Source organism: Mesocricetus auratus, unplaced genomic scaffold, assembly GCF_017639785.1.
Source record: "Mesocricetus auratus isolate SY011 unplaced genomic scaffold, BCM_Maur_2.0 contig_3543_pilon_obj, whole genome shotgun sequence".
Lineage (NCBI taxonomy): Eukaryota > Metazoa > Chordata > Mammalia > Rodentia > Cricetidae > Mesocricetus > Mesocricetus auratus.
This window is the reverse complement of record NW_024430213.1, coordinates 31,120-35,569: the sequence shown is the minus strand read 5'-3', so window position 1 is coordinate 35,569 and position 4,450 is coordinate 31,120. Positions and strand designations below refer to the sequence as shown.

At 41.7% G+C, this 4,450-nt stretch overlaps 1 non-coding gene across 1 annotated transcript; it reads left to right on the top strand.

The window, feature by feature from the left end:
• The first annotated feature begins 221 nt into the window (after positions 1 to 221).
• LOC121138036 lies at positions 222 to 328 on the top strand. The gene has a single exon (XR_005875263.1). It is a non-coding gene; the product is annotated as a U6 spliceosomal RNA (small nuclear RNA).
• The last annotated feature ends 4,122 nt before the right edge of the window (positions 329 to 4,450 follow it).

Genomic DNA, 4,450 nt, shown 5'->3' with positions numbered 1-4,450 from the left:
GGCCTCTGGGAGATACAAACTTCTAGACTGTACTATTTGATTTCCAGAATCCCAGTCAGTGAGTTAAGTTCAATTCTCACCAGAAACCCCAATTCCTGTACCACATTCCTCGAAGTACAAAGTAAAGGCAACCTTTTCCAGGGAGCTCCCGATCTTCTGCCCAGGACTTACTGCTCTTCCTTTTGAATGGTTTCTTCTTTGATAATTAAAACTTAGGCTGAATGCTCGGTTCGGCAGCACATATACTAAAATTGGAATGATACAGAGAAGATTAGCATGGCCCCTGTGCAAGGATGAAACGCAAATTCGTGAAGCGTTCCATATTTTTAATAAAGTGCACAACTTACAAACAAAACAACAACAACAAAAACTTAGGCTGAATGTCAGCCTTCTTCCTCTCTCATATCTCTCCCCTCTCCACGTTCTCTGCTAAGGACATTCTCTTGTCTTGCCAATGTGTTCCTTGTTGAAACTTAAGGGCACTGACAGACTCTTCAAAGATACTGGGTGTTGCTAAAAGACATGTGACATCTCTGGATTCCATGTTCTCCAGGACACAATGGAACTTCAGGGAACTGGCTGATGATGTCATGAACATGGCCTCCCTGCTAACCAGCTTTCCACATAACTCAGCAGAAGTTAGGTTTTTCTATCCAGGTATCACTCCTGGGACGCAAAGCAAAACATTCAGCACCTCCTTCCAAAACAGGATCTCTAATTGGTTGGAAATACTTTATTAACTTCCATATTGGGGATAAACTGCATATTCCAATGTCTCTACAGGGTGCATTTGCTTCCTGTGAAAGCATATTTTAGAATATAATATGATTGAACAGCTGAGGAGTTGAAATCAGGCTGCTTTGTGTACTACAGGAATAATAAGAGTCCAAACTGCAGTTTAGTCCAGGCTCCCCTAGAGGCTCTACATTCAGTTTCCCAGATTTCTCCCATCCACATGGTATCTAATCTAGGCCATGCTATACTTCACCTGAACTCATACCTTGCTCCACTGTTACTTTTTAAACAAATTGTTATGTCTATACAATTATAGGAATCTTGCCAGCACACTGTACTTCTCACTTCAAATTCTAGCTGATTTTACAAGATAAGGATAAACAATCCAGGACCATGTGCGGCCCACTGTAGTTGTTAGAGAATGTAGGGAATGATGTCAGGTGTGGTTAGGAGTGTCTCTTAGCGCTCCAGCCAAGCAGTTTTGGGAGGAGGCTTCAGACTAGCTAGAAAGGGAAGAACCTGCACGAAAGCCACTTGCCTTTGAAGGAGAGCTTGTGTGTGCAAACAGATCTCAGAATGTACTGAGACATGGTTTCTTGAAGGTGACTGCATTATTCTTGTCAAGTTCTCCTGGAGTGACTTCATAACAAATCTATGAAAACATTATGAAGTTTAAGAACCAAATCCTCTAAGGTCTTATTGACATCCAAATTCCTGTACTTGGGCTAGATCCTCTTGGCAGACACACTAAAAAGACGGCTTCTGCACACTGTTCAAATGACTACTAATTATCCAGTGAAACAAGACCTTATGAAGTCCCTCCAGTAATTATTCAAAAAATTGTATCTGATAGATGGCATTCTAGTAGAAGATCATGCCTGACTTAAATCTAAGACTTTCATCCTCTGAGGCCAATAATTGTTTCCAAGGCCCTTGCTTACAAGGTGGGATGAGAGGGTTCTGCCTATTGCGGGAAACCAATATTTGTCTCTCAAACAGACAAACTTACATATCGCTAGGTCACACGTTTGGGAGACCAAACATGAGAACGCACAGGATCAACGCATCCCATATTTCAAGAGTTAACCAAGGGGATATTTGCTTGTCACTAAGTTGAGCACATCGGAACAACTGTAGAGATCAAATTGGGGAATACAATGCTCATCACAAGAATCATCTCAGCCGGGCAGTGGTGGTGCATGCCTTTAATCCCAGCGCTCGGGAAGCAGAGGCAGGTGGATCTCTGTGAGTTCGAGGCCAGGCTGGACCGATGGCCTCCAAAACAATACAGAGAAACCCTGTCTCATAAAGCCAACAAAAAGAATCACCTGAAGCTGTGATACAGGAAATTCCTCATACCCAACAAAAGGCAATTGATTGCAAGGTCTATGAGGGACCACTTGCACAAATGCACAAAATCATAGACAAATGCACAGCATAACTTTGTGTTTCTGTATGTGTGTGTGTGCTTGTGTGTGTGTGAGAGAGACACACACACATATTCAGTTAGAAAGATAGAGATAGAGGATGCTACAAAGTTGTTAAATATTGCACGCGGGTGTGTCATCTCATAGGGAATGAAAATTTGCAGCGATCAGGTCCAGCTCTTGTATCTGTATACTGAAATGTGTGGCCAGGCCTCTCTAATTGCTACTTGAAGAACTCAGCACACAGTGTCTTGCCAGGCTACTAAAGAATCACCACAAACTCACAGCAGCTAACAGGTCAGAGAAGCTGCAACATTACAGAATTTGTCCAAATGTACTCTGGGAAGAAAATCGTTTGTAATCCCTGGCTTATGTGCCTCAGGTTACAGAATTTGGGTTTCATTTGGAAGTAACAGAATAATAGCCTCTCCCCATTTCTTCTGTTGCACACATTGTGACATGAGCTAATATATTATATCAGGCAAAATCCTGTAGATTGAAATGAAAGACAAAACATCCTACTGTTTATGCTAAGAGGTTTCTTATTCATTATAGTGAGGGAGCATCATTATATACAGGACTACAGCACAGTGGAAAAACCCCAAGTAGAAGAGATCATGTTTGTCTCAATGCTAGAAGTTGATATCAGTGGGAAAAAGCTGGGCCATTAAGCCAGGACTAGAGAACAGGATGCACTTGGACTGGAAAACAGGATGCACCTTTTTGCTAACCAGGGACTCAAAGAGACATCGTTGGGACTGGAACCCAATAAACTGCCTCGCTCAGGTTGTTATGATATTAATGCCAGCTTTTCCTCTCAATGGAGTAATCACCCGGGCTGTATGACCCTCCAGTCTTAGGTTGGCGGGCATCCTCTTAGACTCTCCTCTCACTAGTGCCTAATTTTTCTTCAGGTTGAAACATATTTGAGCTGAAAGATTCTCTTTGGTCCTCAAGTTTCAAATCGAGCTTGGGCTTGCCTAGCACCAAGGTGCCTTAGCCAAATGAAGAATAGGATATTAAGTCCTATGGGTACAAGGCCAGGAGATGGTGACATGACCCATTCTTTGATTAAGTGGTATGCCATCTGCGATCCTCTAAGGACAAACTCTCCAAAGGATGCTGGATCCCAGGTCTCATATATACTAATAATTTGATTGGCCAATTGATGCATATAAATTTTGGTAGGGGTAATAAAAAGAGTGCCAAGGTAAGCATTTATCTTTAAGGATATTTGTTGATCAAGATTTAAAATGCATACCGGGAATAAGATATATAAGTATCTCTGTGTGCTGAGAGCCACTTTTCCATCCCCTGATGGCTTATAAACTGTGCTGGCTGTAGATACAGAATGTTAGATGGCAGTCCCAGATATAAGGGCTGCTATAGCATCAAGAGCAATAAATACAATCATCCCAGAATTGATGCCAAAATCTCTCTTTTGCCACATTAGAACAAGTTTCATTTCTCTGGACTAATACAGAGGCATAAGTGTGATTCCAGTATCACGAACACACAAGGCTGAAATTTCACGACTCCAACAGCTTTTTTAATGGCCATGTCCAGTTCAAAAAGTGACAAGGGGATTATGCCACTCATCATGGTCCCTACCAGTGTTCAGTTTTTTTAAATGGGTCCTTTTTCCCAAAAGGGAAATTAGTCAAAATGAATTCTGCGTTTCAATATGTGTGAAGTTCTTTGTCAGTTCCAGGATTAAGACTCATGGGTCTGGAAAGTTGATGTAGCAGGTCTGTTGAGAAATTGGAAGTCTCCAATTAACTCTTTCCTTTCTTTCTTGGGCTGTATATTGAATGACATCAATGGTCAGGAACACTGGTTCAGGGGATCTCACTCAACCTGGCTTGGGCAGGGTCCCATGAAATCACTTCCAGATTTTCTCTTTTACATGTATCTTACAAAATACTTTCAGAGCCACCTACTTTTATTATTTTCCTGTAAGAAAACACAAACATGCCCTCAATAACAATTAGTTTTCTCCACTCTATAGTGCATGGATATCACTCTTTGACCTAAGCAAAAGCTACTTGAGTTCAATCTTTGATGGGGGAAGTCCTGTACATTTGTTAATAAAGCACTGTTGGCCATTAGGGATCTAGATGGGTGGGACTAGGAGTCCAGGAGGATTCTGGGAAGGAGAAACACAAGAGAGTTCGAGATGTAACGCCATGGGGTAGGAGCCCGGAACTATTCTCCGGTAAGAGAAATACTTAGATTAACAATTATGGGGTAATTACTTAAGTCAGAGCTAGCCAGTAAGAAACAAGCAA